Raw genomic sequence first — 23991 nt, 5'->3', positions numbered from 1 at the left:
ATCACAGGAAGGAGTTTTTGAATATTTTCGAGTTATAGTCAGAATAAGTTGTTCGATTAATTCTTTTTTCTCACGTTTTGATGGAGTTAAAGTTTAGGATTAATTAATGGCATAATCGAAATATTACTTTTTAGCTTCCTAAGACAAGGAATTTCATTATTGTAGAAAATTACTTAACAGTGTATTTTTACAGTATTTTTGTTGATAATGCATGAATAATTTTTTTTTCTGTAAAATCAGTTAATTGCTTAAAAATCTCACTAAAATTGATATTGTGTAAAGTATTTCTGTATTTATCATAATAAGAGATCAAAATCAGTTTGTAAAAATAAGCAGATAAATTAATGCATGGATATCTAGACTGACTTGAAATATATAGTTTATGCGAATTTTAGCAATTAATTTTTTTATTTGCCAACGGTACAAAGTAATTTAGTTACCCTTGGTATAAGTGTATTTTTAATATATTTCACGTATATTTTGTGTAAATGCCAGTGTGTTGTATAATACACTATATTAAATGACTTTATCGGAAAACTTTGATCTGATAGCTCTGATGTCTGCATAAAAATATATTGAAATCTCCCCCCCCCCCAAATTTGTGATCAGCAAACTTAGCAATAGGGAAGATTTTGAGTCTAAAGTTTAATCAGTTAGTAGTATATTAGTAATTTTCAGCACACAGGAATTTAATTAAACTACCCCTTAATTTACAACAATCAAGAACATAACTTTTTATATTAAGAAATAAAAGTATAGTCAAAGCTACCAGTATATGTAAAAGTTTGTTCACCGTATTTTCAGGTTATATTGGAACACGAGAAAGTACTGTAATTTTTGATGTAACACTTGGGTAATGACTTATATTGGAAATACCTAAGAAGGTTGTTATATGTTCGGTAGTAAATTTGATGAGTTTAAAAATTACAATACTGGACAGTAAATTTGGTAAATTTACTACCAATTGCTACCCCCAATTTCGAATCACAACCTCTTGATCGAAAGATTACTGCGCTTCCTCCGTGAACCTCCGAGATGTGCCTCAGTGTTGAAATGTTGGAATTGAAAAAGTTAGTTGGAAAATTTCCCTCTTTGCAAGCGATTGACCTCATTTGTTAAGTTTTTTGCAATGAGCCTTATAGATGCATTTCAAAGAGGAGCCAGCAGTTCCCCGAAAAACAAATTTTATAATCAACCTTACAACATATATAGCTAAAAACAATTTTTTTAGAACCAAAGGTAGAAAAGATGTACTTGTATACTTCTTTAACGTGCAATTGTGTAAATAAGCTTAAATGCATATCAAATCAATAAAAAATTTAAGCTATTTCATCCAAAAAATAACAAAAAATCATACCAAACTTTCAAAATGCTGTTCATATGCAGTTAAGTTTTAGATGGCTGTAAGAGTCATAAAATACTCTTAGGTTAACTTAAGCAATAATTAAAAGCAGGTTAACTTAAGCAATAATAAAAATAGCTAACTTAAAATAGTTAAATAGGTTAGTTTAAGCAATAATAAAAAGCAGTACAAGTTCGATTAAAAAAGTATATGACATTTTTGGAAGTTGACTGATTGTGACTCTGAATTTTGACCAAGTTTTTGTGAGAAAAGTGTCGAAATCCTGCTATCGAAATATATAAGTCATAGAATTATTGAGAAATGGGAACTACGCATTATGGGAATAAGAAAGTGAAAAAGTTTGAAAGATATAATCGAGTGCATAATTTGTAACTTTTTTATAGTCCGGATGCAATCATATATAAAATTGGTTGATGGATGGAATATGTTATTTTCCCGATTTGGTTGGAAATGGTGAGAAGCTTACTATTATTAAAAAAATGTCACTTTTATAATAACTTCCTATTATTCCTAGAATTGCCCACCTCTTGGCGACTTTTAAAAATCTCGCCAAGTTGGCGATTATTACTAGGATCAACGATGCTTTTTGATTATTAAAGAAACAATTTAAATTATTACAAATTTATTAAAATATTTTTTTATTAGAATGAAAAATAACTTACCTTTACTTTATTTTTACGAAATTAAATTTTGACTCATACACCATTCGATCATCACTCTCTAACCTTGCATTTAATAAAGTTAAAAATTCAATCGTAAATTCTATAGCCATTTCCAACCGGTACAGCACAAATAAAAATTAAAAAATAAAATAATAATGGTAATTAACTATGTACCGTTTAGAAAATGAAATAATAACGATGATTCTAACAGCAAGATATCAGAAGCATAAATGACGAAAAAATAAACCCTTTTACCTCTTCTCTAATGAAATCCAACTTTTGCGTAGGTATACATATTAAGTAACCAATCAGGCTTAAGAATTTTGGTGTTGTGATCGTGAAGTGATCGGACGTTCAAAATAATATCACAGAAATATCTTCCTATAACCTAGTTTGGTGAGATTTGAAAAACTTGCTGGACGAGATTTAAAAAAATCGCCATGGCTGGGCTATTCTGTGATCCTACCCTTGGTTCTTCAGTTTTAGCATTCAGTACACTGCATTTCGTAGTTCCGTAACGCATTTTTTTAAATTTCGAAATGACGAATATCTTGAATATCTTGACGCTCATACTTCTTTTTAATTAATATTTAAAGTAAAGAAGCTCTTTTAATCCAAATTGTTAAAACAAATTAGAAATTTAAGAAACAAGAATTAGAACTAAACTTGTTGAATTTTTTGCAGTTATATGAATATTTATAACTAAAAATCCCTAATGTCATGAGCAAAATTTTAATCAATATCGATGAATTAAAATGTGTTTAAAAAGTTCGTTAATAAAATCAATGAATTAGAAAAGGATATATAATTTGAAAACGTATGTTATAGATAATTATTTACTTAAGAAAAAGTTTGAAACATTATTAAACTTAGCAAAATAAATCGTCAGAAGTCTAGAAAGTGTAAAACAGTCACATTTAAATTTGTTAACTATTAATTCCCTTGCAACACGCAAAATGATAATTATCATCAAAAGACAGTAAATGTAATTAAAAAAAGGAGTTGATGTATTGAAAAACTAAAGAATCTGCAAAATAAACAAAAACGCATAGCATAATGAAGAATCAATGCACTGCAATATATTAAAAAGAAAATAATTTTTTTTTTAGTTTCAAAAAGTTCTAATTATTATTAGTAGTATTAATAATTTGCCAAGTTTTAAAACTTTTAAAATCTTCTATAAATAATATGAACTGTAAGAGACACTTATTTATGCTTATTTCATTGAAATTTTAAACGTTATGAGGCATTATGGTTTATTGAACTGAAAATAATTACTTACCAATTTAAATTTTTCGATTTAGTTATAAATTCATTTTTAATATTAGAATTTTCCTATAGTTATTCCTGTTTTATGTCAATCAGCAACATCTATCTCTATTGTATCTAAACAACAAAAATAGTGTCTGCTACTTAACACCAAAAGTGCTATTGAAGCATTAGGAATGTTACCTTAATGTAAGTTTTTTTGGGTGTTAAGTAACACTAAACGTAAGTAATAATAATAAGATATGATGCACATAAAAGTCAGTTTTTAAGATGAAATTTCGAGAAAGAACAGTTTGTTTATAATTTCCTATTCCTTGAAATAAAATTAGTTTGTAAAATTAATCATACGCATTGGCACAGGAGAAAAATTAAGAAGGATTCCAACTAAGTTTAACAGAAGAAATATTAATTGAAATTAAATATCATAAAATTATTTAATACGATTGAAAGACATTTAAAAATTAAAATATAATAATCTTAATTATACGACTAAAAACATACGCACATTTTACAAACTTCGGCTTACGTAGAGCTGCGTGCAAAATAATAAGTTTCAGCCATTTTGAACTCTATGGCACGAATGGTATAAATGATTGTAATATAGGCGTTGCCGATTTCCTTTAATAGTTAAATTTAAATAAAGCCTGGAAAAAGGTATATGAACACTCGATAAGATGTTAACTCCTTAACGATTGGCTAATTTTCAAGAAAACGGTCATAAAAGTGCCTACTTTTTGACTTTTGTATTTGTATTACGTATCTGATTAGTGTGGGAATCTAGTTTAAAATAAACTGACTATCTACAATTACCTTAAAAATATCCGGGTACTGCCATCTGATGCGTAAAATGAGAAATGAAATGTTTTCCGGGCAAAGGAAATGAATTAGTTTTATTCTTAATGGCGCTTTACTACTGAACATTCCAGCCCGTCAATATCATGGGAGCGAGAAATAGAGGGCGAAATCTCACACCGTCATTTTCACGGGAGCGAGAAGGAAGGGGTTAATGTGAAATGAAGTATTCTTTCACACAATTTGTTGGGTAATTAAGCACCTAATTTCGTAACCTATGACACAATCATAGTATATGATATATTACGATTGCAACTTATTATTAGAAGAGCAAATACTATTGTGTTTATTAAAATGAATATTCTTAAATATTTTAACTTTTAACAAGGAAAACAAGATTCGAGTCTTCCTAAAACTGTTTGCCAACTGATTTGTGCATTGGAAGACTGTTTTAAACAATATTTACAACTACATAAATATTTCAGGCGTAATTTGCTTTTAAAATTAGTAAAATATTATTCTTGCTTTCATCTGTACTATATACATTTATATAGTGGTTTTTCATATAAATATTTTTACTGTATTAAAAGGAGTTACAGCATATTTCGTTTAGTGACAAGTACTTAGTTAAAATCCAAATAAATGAAATTTAAAATTGAATATATATTCTTTATCCTTATACCACTATCCTGTTTTTGCGCTTTTATTTACAAATTTTATAGTATGGAAAACTTGTTACAAATATATTTTAAATCATTTTTGTAAAATTCCGGTAAATGCAAAGATTTGCATTCGCTATAAGTTACATTTTGTGTTTTATTCTGAATTTTCATGAACTTTTATTTTCTATTTCTCGCTCGATATATTTCATTTTTTATTTTTTACTTAATATGTTTTACTTTCGTTTTAATTTTTTTTGCGCCACTTAAACTATTGTAGTGGTATATTTTTTTTGCCTACATTAATACAATATTAGAAAGCGCATTTTTTTGCGGATATGATAGTGCGAGCAGATGAAGAGATTATATTTTTCCTTATTTTGCTTTCGGGCTTTTTATTTTTTTTTAAATTTCTAACATTTTTTTTCTTGAAAATTATTTATTTATAAATATTTTTTCTTCTTTTCATTAAAATTGCATTTTTTTCGTTTTCTTTGCATTTTTGATTTCTTTAAAGGGGTTTTATGCACTTGCAGGTTGCGTGCAGTAAATAATAAGATTTATTAATATTTTTCTTAATATATATTTATTTTTTCTTATATATATATCCCCTATCCTTATATTTATATATATATAATATGAAAATAAAAGCGTAAATAGAGGATAGTATCCTCTATTTACGCTTTTATTTTCATATTTGTAATATAGAGCAAACTTGTTACGAGGACATTTTAAATTATTTTTCCAAAATGCCGGTAAGTGTAAAGATATTTGAATTCGCTACTAACTTTATGTGTTAGATTTAGAGTTTTTTTATGTATATTTCTTAATCTTTTTTTTTAATACGTTTGATTTTGTTGTTGTGAAATACATATATTTGTAGAGGAGAATACCAACTTTGATAGCTCTGTAGCCTGATCAAATGTAACTACGAATTAAAATTTCACTTACTGAAAGAATCCTTTTTACTTGAGAACTTAACTTGAATTTTGTTTCAAAGTTCTAATTTGCTCTACAGTTGTAGTAAATTTCAATGTTTTTTCCGATTTTTTAAAGTTTTTTTCAGCTTTAATAACTGACTATTTTTCCATTGCTACAAGGAAATTATATTTCTATGAAGAGATCTTTATTTTATAATTTCGCGCTAGACTAGATGTCAATTAAAACTAGCAAAGAGAGAGAGAGAGAGAGAGAGATTAGATGTTGCCAGATATAAATCTTAACGTTAATAGAGCACATTTTAGAAAGGAAAAATAATAACAAAGAAGGATAAAAACAGTTCACCTATTGGAATTGTTATAAGTCTTTTCAACGAATAAAATTACTACTCCGATTAAAATTACTAAGATTACTCCTTATTGAGTTTCAAAATCTATATTCCTTAGGCAAGTTTTTTTTTTCATCTACAGATGATTATTTTCAAATCTAGGTAATCGACTATTTTGTTATGCTTAACATATATAAAAAAATGCCCTCACATATAGCTACAATAATTGTTAAATCGAAAACAAAATATCCTGTATTTTTGTGGAAAGTATTGACGTTTAAGAAAAACATTAATAATGAGAAGCAATTACGGAGGATGCAAGGGAAGTATCCTGGTATTTTTTAATAAACGAGGACATTTTTGCAATAAATAGTTCTTAAAATAAATAATTTAATAAAAAAGTGCATCGTAGAGTTATAATTACATTTATTGCGCATTTTCACAATTGATTCTGCATTATAATCATTTCGTCTTCGTTAACATTTATGTCTTAAATAGGACTCATATATTTTTAAAATCATAAGTTCGTTTTAGATAAAGAGCTTTTAAGACTTTACAATTTAAAAGATTACAAAAAGAAATTGCTTAAATGTTTTATTTTGCTATACGTTTTAAGCATAAATAAAATAAGGAATCATTGTCCCCCTATTAAAAAATTAAATAATATTTTTCAAAGTCTAACCCTAAATACAAATACTACAATGTTATCATACGCTCATATAAGCACAAATATAATTTTTCATCTATTCATTTTCCTCGAGTATAGCAATTTTGCAGCTATCATTATTATTTTAAATTAAAAATGTATTTTCTCAAATAATATTCAATTTATCATTTATAATGCGCTATTAATAATCCACAAGTATACAAGTAAACTTACCTCGAGTTTATGAATTATATTTTATTTCTTTCGCTAAATTGGAAAAAAAGAAAGAATCTCCAGTTTTCGAGAAGACGGGGAAAGATAGATGAAGTAAATTTAATTCTTTCTTAAAAAATCAACAGCATGATGATAAATTGCTTAAGGGTGAGCAATTGTTAGTTGATTAAAGTGATTAATTTATGTACAAAAATATGCTTCACCTCCAAATGTGAAATTTTGTTTCCTTCACGAAAATTGTTAGAAAGTATTTAATTTTTCCCTAAGAAGAAGTTTAATCTTGTATGTAATTAGGTCTAAATTTTTATTATTATGAAAATAAATCTCTATTTGGATTTTGCTTTAGATTAATATATTATCCCTTATCGTTAAAATGGATTTAATAAACATTTTCTTTTAAAGATAAAAATATTAAAAATTAAATTTTTAATTTTAATTTGAAATTTTATTTACATATTTTGATAGATACTGCATAAACTGTCCTATAATATAGGTTATCCTTCTTAATATTTTCCAACTACTTTTCGGTATAAATAAAAAAAGTAAATAAATTTAAAATTACTTAAATACTAGTAAATGACTAAATAAATAATCCCAAGAAACTTAAGTGGTAAGATATTACTTTATTAAAATCCTCAATCACTTCAAAAATATATATAAATAGGAAATAACAGCTGACGTGTTTCAAGCGCTCGAAAACAGTCATCCGTTTTCAAGATTGGCCGGACGTGAAAGAGAAGAAGCAAAAGTGATTTGAAATATATGAAACGTAAAGTTGATAACAAAAAATGGAAAAATGAAGGAGAGAGTCAAAGCTAGAAAAAACACAATGGCCGAGAGAGAGAAAAAAGGTGAAAATCAGAATAAAAAAAACAACAGCAATTAATTATTGTTACTTCCTGTTTATTTATTTTTGAAACGAATGAAATTTTTAATCAAGTTATAGGTAAATGATATCAACTTAATGCTTTGCAAATCGACTATCATGAAGTTTAAATTTGAAATTAAATTTGTTTAATTAAATAAATTTGATCTTATCTGCTCTAAATTTCCATTCCAACTAACATGTGCTCGTGTTTCATATAACTTTTATTATTTTATTTCGTTCCTTCTGATTTATAATTGAATTAAGTAGATTAAGTCTATTCAGTATTTTTTTTACTATGGATTTCAATTGCGATTCTTCAACAAAAGCTACGAAACCTATTAAAATGTTTTTAATATTAGTTAAAAGTATATTTCATTATTAAATCTCTCTTGAAGATTTTCTGATTTGAAACTATAACAACTTACTTTAAAAAGTAAACTATCCGTTTACTTTTCCATTTCTCCTAACACAAAACTGAACTTGACATTTTAATTGTATCCGAAAAACATATCAGACAGTTGTTAAAACATAAATAAGGAAAATACTCGAATCGCTTTTATTTTTTTAATAATCCACTCCAATTTTTTACTACATGTTCACCTTAGCAGAGAAGTCAGCAAAATAAAAGAAAATTCTACGTTTCGCAGTCTTCTTCTTTTGTTTTCTCTTTGACGTACCTTACATTCTTAAGCGAAAACGAGACTGAATTAAAATGGAAAAAAAACTATGCATTTTTTATTTTATTTTACAAAAATATCTTTCTAATAGTTGAGCACAATCTCAAGCATTTTCATTTCTTTTTTTTAATTCAAGTGCAGTTCCATCCCTCCCCTTGTTCGAAACAGATGTTATTCTATTAAAACATGCGACAACACTCCTCGTGCCATAATACATCTGCATCTCACCCCTCTACGATATTGTATACAAAACATTCTGCCTATCAACATTCAATCTTACTAAATTCATGTCTTCAGCTCCCCACCCCCCTCTTTCTTTTGAAAATTTATTTTTGCATTTTCATCTTCATCATAATAAACCTATGTTATTATTTCTCAGCGTTTTGAAATTTATTCTATTCAGTTCGTTCTGCTTATATTAATGGAAGTATTCTTTATTCTTTTTTTTCTTCTTCTTTTTAACATGCTAAAATGCCAAAAGAATTGTTTGCAATTTTGCTCCCGTAAGTTTCTAAATCCTCCAGAGACTGCGATGAAATGTTTTCATTGTTGATGATGTCTTTCTTCTTGGTATGTTCCTCCAGCGAATAAACGGACCAAAAAGTTGTTTACAGCAAATATTCTTTTTCTCTAAAAAACACACTCTTATTCTTAAAACCTTTCTATGCAGTTCAATCACATTTTTAGAATTTATTTACTTTGAAAAAAAAAAGTTCAGGAAAATGTCCCAAAATATTTTAAAATTTAGTTTTCAAATTTTACATAAAAAGTTTGTTTACAACAGCTTCGATAAGAAGATCTAATTTAATGTAATGATTTTCGGAAAGGATTGCATTTTCGAGATGTTAAGAGCGAGTTGAAATTACAGCGGCTTTTGTGTCGGGAAAAAGTTTTCAATAACCAAATCGGTATAAATTTTATTTTTTCTGCATTATGAATTAGAAATACAGGTCTGGAAGAATTTCGAACAAAGTAATTGCATCGTAGAAGTAAACTAATCTATCTTTAATTTGTGGGCTCATTTTTTAGTAGAATATCTATATATATATTTCTCTTACACGGCGACAAGAAAAAGCCTCATTACAACTCCCTGAATGGCAACGCTAGAAAATCGACCAATGATTGCCTCTAAAACTGTCACATGCCAAATCCACCTGAGGTGGCTCAACATATAGCGCTTTTAAAAACGGAAACTGAAATAACAATTCAACTGCGGCAATCTCATACTATTAAGCTAGGCAGAAGTGAGTAGTCTTTGTCGATAGATCTCTATTTTAGTATTTTGTCGAAAGCGCTTTTTTCACGAATTTATATATTACGAATTTATTTGACGATTTTTGATTTATATCACGAATTTATTTGTTTTATTATTGTTATTAGTTATTCATTGAAAAATGAGTCTCAGTCAATGAGTATTTATTTGAATTCAAATTTATTTTAATGACTTAGTATTTATTAAAAAGATGTAATTGTTTTTTCAAAAAAAAGTTCTTATATGGATTTGTATGATTGTTTCGAATTCTTAGAATTTTGTGCATTTGCAATGCACATAAGTTAGTAGCAAGCGAAGCGAGCTTGAACCATATAAGATTGCGTAGCAATTTTCGGGGGTTGGCGAGCGTTAGCGAGCAGGGGGAGCGGCCCACTAGTTTTATTATATATGTCTTAGCTTACGATTTTTTTTACAATGTTTTTACAGAAGATCTGCTATTTTAGAGTTGTTTAAGCAAGTAAAACGGTAGTGGTTAGGAAACCAGGGTCATGTGCAGAGAAATTGTTCGTTTGCTCTGCAGGCAACCGTCGTGTTCGTATGGATTCCTTAGAGCAACAGGAATGAGATGGAAATTTCGAGCTCAGCATAACTGTAAAAGTCACTTCAGAACCAACTAAATTTATTAGTAAAAATTTTTTTTAAATTTATTATTTGTTATATTTTGTTAATTTATTTATTTTTAATGTAGTTACACTAAAAAAAGGTTCGTCCAGGATTTATTGCCACACCCAGAGTATAATTCTTCTGATGAGTGATTTGTTGGGAAATGCAGCATACTTGAAGACTCTTGTTATGATTTATGGATTCATTTCCATTTATTTAAATAATAAAATTTATTGTATTGCTATTAATAGTTTTTCAAAATGAATGCCAGTATAAATTTATAAATCTACAATAAATGGTCATTTTGTACGTTATAGATTAAAAAGTGAGCATTTTGTATAAGCTTCAAATCATATTTTTGTACTTTTAAGTGAATTTATATTATTAAGCAGATACTGAAAGTTTATCGAATAATATTTTTGATACTTTAAATGTATTATGTATTAACATGGTTCATTTAACAGTGTCTTAAAAAATTTTATGATTAAAAATACATGTAAGGATGACAATCACTAATATAATAAAAATCAGTATTCATTCCCAAGTAACACTGAGAGAAAGAAATATGGTTAAAACTACCAGAATATGATAAAGTTTATCGTGTTTCTGGCTCAATAAGAACACCAAAAAATTCGAAAACTTTTATCACCACTTAGTAATTTAAATACCGTATATTTTATTTTTATTAACCAGAATTATTGTTGTTTTATCATAAATGTCATTACTATACAGTACGGTAATTTTAATTGAATTTTCCCTCCGTAAATAATCTGTCTAGAATTTTTAGTCTTTCAGAACAAATACCGTAATATTTTAAATTAATTTATTGCTAACGTTAAGTAGGTCAATTGGGGTTTGAAATACAAAAAAATCTAATTTTTTCAATAATATATCTAATAATACTAAATGCACATTGATAATATAAGTTTTAAGTCAATTGGAGTAAAATTCTATGGCATAGAGTCACTAGAAACTTTTCCCATTTGGCTCAACGCACCGGAAATGAAAATAGAATAATTGAGTTTACTGAATCTCTATTTCCAAAACTAGTGGACATGATTTCTCTTACGATAACGTACTGATATTTTTAAAACTTCGTAGATTTTCCCAATAAAATTTACTAGATTCTAACCCTTTCCCTCTCGCATCCGTCAAAATAACGGGGTGAGCTTTTGTCTCCTATTTCCCGTGCTCGTGATATTACCGGACTAGAGCGTTCAAACACAATGCACCAAAAAGGTTAAAATATATCCATCTCTTGTGCCTGGAATGTTTTTCATTTCTTATTTTACACGCTAGAGGGCTGCACCAGCATTTTTTTAATGTAACTGGAAATAGTTTATTTTAAACGAGATGTCAAAACTATTCAAATATATGTATCCGTGATATGAATTTTGTACTCTTAGCTCAGTTACATATGCTCTTTGTGAATATACGTGGTCTGTGTTTTGTGATCAAAAAAAAATTAATATCCTGTACATTATGGGGCCAGATCAAGTTACAAGAACATATGGAGTATATTAGGACTTTTAAATTGTAAGCTAAAAAGAGTCTGAAGATACATATATTGTACATGCACCTTTTTTATGCAATTTTCTTGAATTGAAAAAGCAGGCACTTTTATGACAGTTTTCTTGAAGATAATAAAATCGTTAAGGGGTTAAACGAACTTGAATTAGAATCAAGATATTTTCTTTCCGAGCAACTTTTTGTTATTAGAAGTATGCTAGTATGCATACCAGCATAGTATGCAGAGCTAGTATGTAAAACAATATAGTATGTTTCATCGATTCTTTTTCATATAGCACAGTCAGGAAAGTCATTTTTTTTCCCAATTAATTGCTTTTAAGTTTCAAAAAAAAAATAATAATAAACTTTTTTATATTGCAAGTCAATTTTTTCTAAAGGAAGTGTACAAAATTTTAATACAATCGGTGCATATATTCTCCCGAAATCATTTCAACTATGAAAATACTTTATTCTTAAGATTCTCTGAAAATCACTTCTTAACAACTAAATTTTAAACATCTTTTGATAAAAATTTTAATAATATTTGTTATTTTTTTCATGTACTTAAAGTTGAAAATAAATGAATTATTTTAATTAAATAAGAAAAGGATAATTAAGAACTATTTTGCAGTTTATATCTCCGTAACCACTTAAATTAATGATACACAGGACATCTGAAAAACATAAAAACGGTCCAATAACTCTAGAAATAAGCATCTGATCAAAAACCTAAAAATATTCATAAAAATTATTTAAAATAGTTTATTCAATGATATTCAACTTGAAATACCACCATCACTCCTGCGAGTAGGAGGCAAAAGGACAAGGAGGGAAAAGGAGTAGGTCAAAATCTAAGAGCGGAGTTTTCATTTTTCATTGCAGATTTGGATTTTCCGAAAAAATAACGCTAATTTGACTTCCAGATTATTGCATTTTGGTTGATATATGGAGCAGTAATTGTAAAACCTAATTGATAAGCACATTGTTTTAAAGAATGATGCCCTATCGTTCATATACAAGTCATATCAAACAAAAAGAGAGAGAAATGAATGATATTTTGAAAATTCTACCTCACTACACCAAACTCGATCTTAGCTTTTTGACACTACCAGCCTCAGTTTTAAATAATAATAATTCATAATTTTTAAATAAAGGATTTTTCCAAAACTCTTTTTGGCAAGTGATATGAAATCAAATAATAAATAATTTAATATGTGTTTAAAAAAGTTCTCAACGATCTCAAAACACTGTGTGTAAAAGCCATCGCTTGCGAATGGAATATACAGCGTTTTTAATTAAACTTTGTCAAACTTTAAAATAAGCAAACATTAATTATTTAAATTAAGCACAAAAAAAAAACGAATAAGCAGTTGGGGAATATATTTAAGCAAAACAATTTATCTCGCGTAATTTAAATCTTTAATAAATGCTAACAAATTTTACTACATCTTCTAGATAAACAAAGATTATCAACATCAACAAATTGTTCAGAAAAGTTTCTTCATTCCATCATTTGATAACCAAAAACCAATTACGAGACTTAACAAAAGTTATAAACACTTTGAATAAGCATTTATACACATTTTGGGAACTGAAAAATTTAAAAAAAAATAATTTGCAATTATGAAGCTAATTAGGAAACTGTTAAAATTAAATTTTGAATTTCAGAATACAGGAAAATCTTATTGGTTTTCAAGTTAGTTTTCTTAATGCATTTTTGTATTAAATAATTAAGTTTTCGAATCGAAATTATTTTTTATTTCTGTCTAGGAAATTGAATATTTTTAATATATTTAAAGGCAATTAATGCTTTTAACTACCCAATTTCATGAATATTAACAATAATTTTTTTAAAAATTTTGAGAATAAAGATATTACGTTTATTTTATTTACCTAACTTTATTAATGTGAATTTAAGTTCTTAAATTCACAACTGGTATGTTGTAAAAAGATTTAATATTCTCTTTGGTATAATTAATGTTCTCTCTGGTATCTAGAATAACGGAGAACCTCGGAGAAACCCTTTTCAATACAAAACTGATAAAAATCAATAATTATGATTTTCATTAAATAATATTAATCCTTTCGCTATGCTATTTTTTTTTAATTGAAATTGGTTCAAAAGTTGCGTATTTTTTAATTACACAATTCAAATATATATTTACATACATTTTACAATCAAAACACATAAAAATATTTCGTAAAAGAATATCATTTATTTTATTACTGGCGTTGAATAGCCGACCCAATTCTGAGTTTACGACTATCAAAATTCAATTCGCAGCCATGTAATTTTGAACCCAGTCCAGAAGAGCAAGCATTAGGGCAAACTAGTCTTCGTAGAACACTCTTTGAAGGAACTAAACTGCATTTGCGTTGCATGGAAAGGAAAAAATTACGCAAACCTCTCACGGTTAGAACGACCGCTAGGGGATTCAAACCCATGATCGGTGTAACACTGAGAATAATTTGTGTCAGCCTTGTGGTCAGTGCGAGCCGAATTCATATCAACCAGCCAGCGCTTGGATTCGAATCAGGATCGCTGCATTATGAGGTAAACACTCTACCTACTGATCCACAGCGGCTCATAAAAAAGGGCATTAAAAAGGTTTTCGGGAAATTTATGAAAAATAACTATATAGAAACAAAATTGCTAAGAAAATGAATATATATATATATCAATTTTGTACCACTATCTAAAATTTTTTAGAGAAAATGAATGTAATGATATAACAATTTCCCCAGAGGAATTCGAGAAGTTTTCATCTGTTTTGTTGTAACTATCTTTAATATGCTTGAAATCAGAGTCAGAATTGCTATTAGTGTCGGAAATATTGTCAGACATGTAGGTTAATTATCACTCGCGAAGTGCTTCCTGCAAGACAGTTTTGAGCTTTTAAGAGATCACGGAAAATGCTGTCAATCATGCTTGTATATTTCACAGTAATGTAGATAACTAACGGCATCTTTTAACCCAGATCTGAATAAATACTTAAACATCGCAGAAAACTTAAAATGAAATCATGAAGGGATAAAGAGCGGGTTGCATGGCGAAATAAAAGGAAAAAAATGCAACCCCGTGGAAATCAAAGGTTGCGAAAATATTGCTACTTCTACGTCATCAACCGATTTCCACACAAACGTTTTCATTATTCTACAAATAGTGAAATAAACTGATAGTTTCTTGATTTGCAAGGTGTTTTGTATAAACCGTCCTTTATGTATAATTTTAGAATTCTCGTCAAATATGAAGTCAAAAAATTTAATAATTTTGCTTTGGATATAGGTATATGCCAGGAAAAACTGCTTTCGAAATCTGTGAATCGCCTACTAAAACTGGACCAAAACTGTACAGTTTGCATAACAGATAATGTAAAAAGAGTTTTATTTTTCTGTCTCTATTAAGAGGATAAATACTGGAGAAAACTCCTTGATGGTGCTAAGTTCGGACTGACATGAGATGGCCACAAGCAACATATTATCTTGTCAAATGGTACTGAATACAGAATTCTTTTTTGATGGGATTAACAACTAAAAACGTGTTTTATTTAATGTAGTAAAAATCACCGGTAAGGGCACAAAATAATATTTGGAATTGTTCTGACTTTAATATTTGTGTTTTGGCAGATGTTTTTCAGTTTAGTGCATGATTTCGTTGTCTTTTAGTACTGATATATGGATTATTTACTTTATTTCACCTTGTACGGGAAACAGGTTTTCAGTTAGTACATAATATATTATACTTATATGCAGTAATACAATTACTTGCAATTTTGAATTCTCTCCTTCAATTTGTCTCCTGTTTTCTCATTCATTCGATCAAGTGAAATTTTTTTTAATTTACTATTTGAAAATGATTGGATTTGGTTAATTATAAAATCCTTTAAGCGAACTGTCGAATAAAACATAAGTGATGAAACAGAATTAAAAAAATAATAAATAAATATATCAAGTTTCTTTTTATAATTTTTTTTCTATTTGAGCATTTTTAAGCGATAAAAAATATAATGTTACCGTGCTTATTGTATGATGAAATTATCTACTATAATATTTCTTTTTAATTAAAACATGATTGATTATATTGAATTTCTTTTTAAATCAATTATTTCTCGTTGATTTCCAAATTCAAAAATTTTGTAAAAACTGAATTATTGTTTCCAAACTAAATATATATCTATGCATATATCTATATATATTTGTATTATAAATGATTTATGGTTTCTTATAGAAATTGGAACTTTAATATTTTTTCTGAGAAAGCAGCATTGAACTGAACCATTTCTTTTGGAAGTAAGTTTCAGTGCATATCAGATGTGCGTGCTTGAAATTCGCGTGCAGTAAGCTTATCCAAATATAATTACACAATAATTCATTACAGTAATAATTTCTTCCTGTTCAAATTTTTCTACTATATTTCCCTTCTCTCATATTTATTTATGTGATTTTTTTTTCTTTTATGTACACATGAGGTTAGTTTTCTTTTGAGGTTCATTTATAATAAATACTACAGATGAAAAGGACCAAAAATATCCCGAGATACGAAAAAAACAAGAAAAAAAGCTACTAAGATTCAGTGCTGCCGTTATATGGCCTCATCGTTAAAGAGAAGAAAAAGAAATGAGCGAAGTCATTACAAACGATGCCCCTGGCTGACACGGGAAACAAATAGTACGACTTGGAATCCGGTAGATGGCGCTTCACAGATTGTTTCTATTAGGAAGTTGTGGCGCTCTCCATGATTGTAGAAATTCATCATAAACAAGTTGCGGGACCATGAGAAGTGAGACAGCTGCTGAGAGTACGCTTAATCTCTACAGCTCTTCGAAATTTGTAATAGAATTTCGATAGAGGAACAACGTTAGTCAATACCTTTGTACGACCACAGAAAACGATGAAATATACATATATCGATGAATGTGAACAACTCAACTTGATGAAAAAAAGTTAGAGTGGGTCGTAAAAAATTTAAAGCTTCTTGATATTTTGTCGAAAGTAAAGTGAAGTGAAATGGTTTTTTCCCTTCATTGGATGTGTTCGTCCATCACAGATCGGAACAGATCAATATTTTTTTTCTAAGGTTTGCTTGCTGCCTCAGTTGATTGCAACGAATAACATGCAAAAAAGTATTACAGTTAAGATTAAAGGTACATAAGGGGCTAACAAGAAAAATAAAAGATGTTACAAGAATCAATCGAGATAATGGAAGTTGATGGCTTACAAGGATATATATCGACTTTACCTCATCATGAATGGAAGTGTGAATATAAATGAATGTAAAGATTTTTTTTTTCTGTTCCCATTGAGAGGGTTCATTATATAATAGTTACAAAAATTCAATAAATAACATCAGCTTCAAATATAAAAACGGAATTACTTGCTTTACTTACAGAATATTCAGCACAAACAGGAATAAAATGAAAAAAAAAATAGACTTTTATTAATGATAATTTATTGCTCTTTTATAATGATAAAACTAAGACATAATTTGATAACCTTACAACAACAATTATAAAAATTGATAAGAAATATAACTGAAATAGTATTGAATTATTTAGGTATGTTTCTTTCATCCGCTGTCGAAAAGGCAAGTTTCTTTCAATTTTGAAAAATTAAAGAAACTAAGTTCACACCAAGGTTTTTTCATATTTTTTTAAAACTAATAATAAGCTTTTCATAGCTTGATAAGAAATGTGACGCGTAGAAAATACTAGAGCTCTAGTAGCATAACCACTCGTTTGTTTTGCTGTAAAAGTTAGGAGAGAAGATTAGCAGTTCTGTCACTTTTCTCATTATCTGGCAAGGGTCAAATTACTGTCTTTCCTGCTGTGGTCTCTAGCTCTTTTATAGCTTCTATGGTCTCTTGCCTGATAGTCCTGAAAAAATGAACTAAGAGCTTATCTTTGGTTAGGTCGTGTGTAGAAAATATGCATTTGTATATAATCTGATTGTGATCGCCTTCTGATGTATTTATGATTGGCGCAATAAACCATGATAATGTAAACCACCAAAGTAAATAAACCACGCAAGCCTGAAACAATGTCAAATTTAACTGTGCTAGTTTACGCGCTATAAGATTCGCATAGAGTTTGTATAAATAACCTTTTTATAATGAGATTGACTTTCCCTTTAGAGCCAAAATCTATTCTAGAAAGAAATCCATTCTAAAATCTAGGATGTTATTTGCAAATAAAGAATAGAAAGCGTTCTCAAGCAAAGGATAGATTGAACTGTTTAAGTCTTATTTAAGTTTTTAAGATCATCACTGCAACAAAGTTCATTTGCGTAGACTTTTATATGCTCTCCTTAACACTTTAAAAGTTGACCTGATCATTAAGTTCCCAACAAAAACAAAAAGTTGCATTTGAGAGTTTGGACAGATCTCGAATGAAAAGACGGGAAAAACAAAGCTTACAGGATCTGTAAATAAAAGATAAAAAAAGGGATATTTTTGTGAAGGTTTTTGCATGCCTTTATTCCATCGTTAAGGAAAAAAGCTTTGCATATTAATATTCCCATTATATTAAAAAAAAAAAAAGATTAACTAGTCACCCTTTCACTCGTAGAGGTTCTCTTAAGGATCCATTCATTTACGACAGATGCATTTTGAAATAAAGAGTTAGTATCCCGAGATAGCAACTAATCCTTATAATGAATCCATGCCTCAAACAAAGTAAAATAATGACGTAATTGTAAAGGAGTTTCAGATGAAAAAAGAAAAATTGAAAGCAAATTTTCCAAAATGAAATAAAATAAAACATATGCTTAAAAATTGACTTATCTAACAGATCACAAAATAGCTGAGAATAAAAAATAATTAAGAATTAGCTGCTAATTAGCTGGGCATTGCATAAAATAATTCATAAAAATGTTGTAATGTATATTCTGGTGTTGCCATCTATGGAAAAAAAAAACACTTCAAGAATAATAATATTTGGAAAAAAAATGATAAAACATGACTCAGAATACGAAAAAAAGTTTATAAAAAATCTATACATATAGTATTTTGAATTTTGTTTAATCTATTAAAATAATTTTATATTACATAAATTAAATAAGAAAAATAAAGATTTTCATTTTAAATAATAAAAAGTAATATTTACAGGGTATCTATCTATCTATCTATCTATCTATCTATCTATCTATCTATATATATATATATATATATATATATATATATATATATATATATATATATATATATATATATATATATATATATATATATATATATATATATATATATATATATATATATATATATATATATATATATGTATATATATATGTATTGTAGTAGTAGATCCTCTGCTACTGTGTTCCTAAATGCTGCATTTTCCTTCATACATGGCATTCATACATATCATACGTTTCATTCATAAATTCATTTATGCCCTTCTCAACCCTTGGGGACTGTTTTATTATGTCTATGGAATCTTCTCATTTTACCCTGTGTTCCTGCAGAAAAAAGGTATTCTTTCGAGGCTTGGGCAATTTCCATTTCTTGGCCAAAATAAAAATTAAAAAAAAGATTTTTCAATTGCTAAATTTTTTGATGCAGGAGTTTTAATCAAATTTCAATAATTTTAAAATTACCAATGATTCGGTCTGATGGAGAAACAAAAAGTACTTTATAAACGTAATACTCACTAGCTTTAAATTTTTTTCATCTAGTTTTTTAATACAGATCAATATGGGTTTATGATATGTTTAGGAACCATCATGAAATTTAAACTGATCCGCACAGCATTATCCTTTAAAGAAAGCTATAAAAATGTGAATTAATAAAAAGTAATTGGAGATATTGTAAGTAAAAAAAAAGATCATGACGCAGCATAAACAGTAAAATTTGAATAACTTTTTTTTAATTCAGAAAAAAAGAAAGCATGACAAATTACACGGTGCAAATATCTGAAGCAGATTTATTTAGCTTTTTTCGATTGCTAGATGTTACTCTTAACTACGTTTTTTCGTTAAAAAAGTAATTAAAACGCATGAAAGAAGTTGAACATTTTTATGCAAAAAAGAGAGAAAAAAAAACGTTGAGTAAAAGAATTACTCTTGAAATGAAAAAGTCATATAAAATGTTCCCGTACGAAATTTTCGAAAAGAAACATGTGACTTTAATCGTTTCATATTATTTAGTGTGAAGAAAATCACGAAAACGAAGGTTTCTATACATATGAGAATAAGACTTCATACATATCTATGAAGTTGAAACATTTTGTTTCCACATTTTTTTCTATTTCCTGAAACCCGTGGCGTGATTTAAGAAACGCTAAAAAAGAATAGAATAAAAATAGATTTTTCTTCTTCTCGTATTTCTCTAATGACATTTTTCGCAAAGAAATATTACTTTAGAAGAAAAGGTAACTACTCCGAGTTCTTTAACGGAAAAGTTAAAAAAAAAGTATTAAAAAAAAATTCGAAAATGAAGTGAGGTGCGTTTTAAAATTAAAATAGGGACAAGAAAATTAAATAGTTCTCGCATGAAAAGCTTAAAATAATCCTTCTGAACTGAAATATTCTGGATAACTTTTTTCTTACTTTACGAATTTATTTCATTTCTTTAGGAAATCGAAAAACTTGAATAGAAAATAAGATTAGAGATTTAGCGGGAAAAATGCCGGACAAAAAGGATTAATATTTTAACAAAAAATCAAAATATTTATATATTGCTACGAAAATCATTTCCATGAGAAGAATAAAACAATAAATTTGAAATAATATTAAATCGTGAACAGATCGTTTTAATATGTCGTAAAGAAAAAGAAACGCAATTTTTCTAACCTTAGTATCTTTTATATGTGCTACTAGTTGGTTTATTTTATATCAGAAATAAATTAATTTACTTACAATATCACACGTTGAGCAATTTGGAAAGATATTAGCCTTTCTTTTTGGATTTTAAACATGAAAGTCTTAAAATAATTCTGATGACCATTATAAATGTGAGAAATTTTTTTTTTGTGCGTACAATCGGTTAGTTAATAGTACGACGTTTAGCCTTCTTAACTAAAGTGCACACTCAGTTTGGTATAAAATTTAGGAATATTTTATGAGGATATTAACATAAATTTGTAGTTCGTTACCGTCTGATTTGCTTTAAAATTTTGGTTTTTTTGCTTTGAACGATTTCGAAAACACTTAATATCCAATCAAGTTTCTTCTTTAGTTTATTATTAAGATTCTATTTCTATTTGTTTTCCACATTTTTATATATTGTTCTTTGTAACAGCAAATACTTTTTGTACTACTAATAAATGCATTAATCGTTCTTAATATATATATAAATCTTAAAGTTTAATAATTTATATAAGTTAGTTAAAGTCATAAAGGAATTAAAAATTGAAAATAATCAACTTATGAAATTAAAACAATTAATCAAAGTTAAGATTAAAAATAAGGTTAATGCTAAATGACCTAATGAAAAAATAATGCCTAAAACACTAATTAGAGACAATTGATTCACAGCTCAAGTACATGATCTAATAAATACAATAAAAAAAATGTGTATGTGGCAAGGCAAACCCACAAGAATGCATAGCAAATTAAAATAAAATAATACTTAAATGAATATGGCAAGGTAAAAAAATTATACATTAAATCGCGTTAAATAAAAGGCCGAATAGTGGTGGTTCAGCATTGTTGAACACCGAAATAACCCAATAGGTCCATTGGGCCAAAAATTTAGAAAAATAAGTAGATAAACAAAAACTATTAATATAAATGATAAGGAGAATTGCATACGGAAATATTTAAAGGAAAACGCATTCTTGTGAGATTGATAATCATCTGTGCTAACTAAAAAAAACAATGACTACTCACCCCAACATGGCGTTGATAACTAAATTGTAAGGTGATAATATGAAGACACATGACGCAGGTTACTCGTATAAACAAATCAATTTATTATTTTGAATCGTTGTTATACATCGACACAAACACTATAACATAGCCTTCGTAAACTCACAATCACAATAGAAAAACCATATTTTTCGCAAAGTATTTCCAACATCTTTTTACATCACCAGATCAAAATCTTGTCATCCAAAAAATCCAATCACATATTGAGATAAGAGCCAGAATCCTTTTTTTCCGTCATGCATCACCTTATGTAAGCTCGGGGGTCACCCTTGAAAAGCCAATGAGGGAAACGAGGGGTAGGACAACTTAAAAGTAGACCAATGAAGAAATTTAAGGGTTGTTCAAAATTCAACCCCTCAAGAAACCATTGGCCGATAGAAGGAGCAAGTAAAGGACAACACGTGGTCGAAGGGGGTCGCGACACCCTCGTGTGAACGGGGGAGCGAGGTCAAAAAGGCTAAAGGTTAAGAAAGACGATTACCGTCCGGTTCGCAATTAAAAGTACACAGCTGTGTGAGAAAAAGGAAAAAGTCACGCGGTGAAGGGGACAAGACATAAAAAAACCTATAAAACTATCTAATACACACGGTTGACCATCGGATGCAGCTGCAACTAAAAAAGGGTCCAAAATCCTCCCACGCAGGTGTCAGCTGAGGTCCCATCCGAAGAGATTGCGGAGATTGTATCAAGTTACCCTTGGTAAAGGAAAAGACTGGGGAAAAATTCTTAAGGCAGTGCATGACTGAAAAAAAGTAAAAAAAACAGTAATAGACAATTATAGATAAATTACAATTGCATAATTAAAATATAAAACACAATAAATCTATAAAAGTTAATAATTAAAAATATATGCAGTAAATAAACCTGTGCATTATAAATTGATAAATGATTTAAATATAAGCTGAACGTTAAATGAAGTTAAGAGCAATAACTCGTAAATAATAAATTAAGAGTTAAGATAATAAAAGTAAAGCAAATTAAGAAAACAAAATTAAAGCAAATTAAGAAAAAACAAAGTTAAAGCAAATATTAAAATAAACTTGTGATAATTAACATTATCACAATTCTCCACCTTCTCCCAGAAAAATTATATTCCTAACGGGAATAAAATTTTTCATTTCAATTATTACATGTATCAACTTAAGAGTAACTGGAAGACAAAATGATTTACAAATTGAGGTACGTTCCCTCAGTAATTATTGGTGTATACAGGTTTAAAGTTTTAATACATTGTCTTCTTTTATGTTAAAGTTCCTTGAAAAGAAAGTTCATGTTGTTGCAAATGTGAAAAAAAAATTGGAAGATGAGATGATTGAGTGCTATATTGCACATGTTAGTGATACAAATCAGATTGTTGTTGTCACTGCCTAGGCAATGAGTGGGTGAGCAGAGTGGACAAAAATAGAAAGCACAGATAACAAGCCACATACATCAAAAAAATTAGAATATATATATAAAACACACATTTTGCTCTAAAGGCAAATGAAAAAAAATTGTAAAATTCAAATGAAGAAGTGGATAAATTATCATGTTGCTGAGACTGTATACCCACAGTGCATTAAAACATTTAAAAAAATTTATGTTAACTTATACACTTGATAAGTAATAAAAAAAAGTGACGATGCAAAAAAAATATTTATTTATTTATTTATTTTTTTTTTTTTTTGAAGAGATAATTATCAAAATAAATAAAACTAGATAGATTTTTGTTCACACAGTGTGCTAGAACAAAATATTTGATCGAATAATCCTCAATAAGAAATTAAACAGCTGCTGGTATTTACCAACAAAATGAATAAAAAAATAAATTTTGAGCCAAACAAAAAATTAGTAGGGTAGAATGGCCAAAATCAAATAAAGCAAATGGAATAGACACGATGATTGTGAGGCGCGTACTCTCAAGAATTGCACTCATAAAAGAAAACAACTCATGTAAACAGGCTTCACATGACATCAGATATGTAAAATGTTATACTAAAGCAACAATTCTAAATCCATGTGTCAAAAAGTTCAAAGTTCTCAGTCATATCTTCATTTCTTTAAGTATGATCAACCAATAACGTTACAAAAATAACGTTAACGAAATTTCAGTATCATGCTCACTAATAGTCTATTTGAAGGAGACTGAACCATATCAGCGATAATCTCACTGTATCGAAGCAAACGTAACCACTATTGCCAGCCACTTTATTACCACAGTACACCAGATCACTATTGTTCTGAAGAACCAACTCATACGTTCTGTATTCACACTGCTGGGAAATTTGTAGAACCTCTTGACGAAGTGGAGATCATCATTCGGAGG

General features: G+C 28.2%; 1 long non-coding RNA gene across 1 annotated transcript in view; it reads right to left on the bottom strand.

Moving 5' to 3' along the window:
• Positions 1-22682, bottom strand: part of LOC147807040 (uncharacterized) — a 36586-nt gene extending 13904 nt beyond the window's left edge. Inside the window, exon 1 of the long non-coding RNA XR_015435480.1 lies at positions 21648-22682. This is a non-coding gene — a long non-coding RNA (uncharacterized LOC147807040). The remainder of the gene's footprint in view (positions 1-21647) is intronic.
• Between the last annotated feature and the right edge of the window lie 1309 nt (positions 22683-23991).

Source organism: Parasteatoda tepidariorum, chromosome 7, assembly GCF_982258835.1.
Source record: "Parasteatoda tepidariorum strain Cologne lab strain chromosome 7, Ptep-v5.0, whole genome shotgun sequence".
Lineage (NCBI taxonomy): Eukaryota > Metazoa > Arthropoda > Arachnida > Araneae > Theridiidae > Parasteatoda > Parasteatoda tepidariorum.
This window is presented reverse-complemented; position numbering and strand designations above follow the sequence as displayed.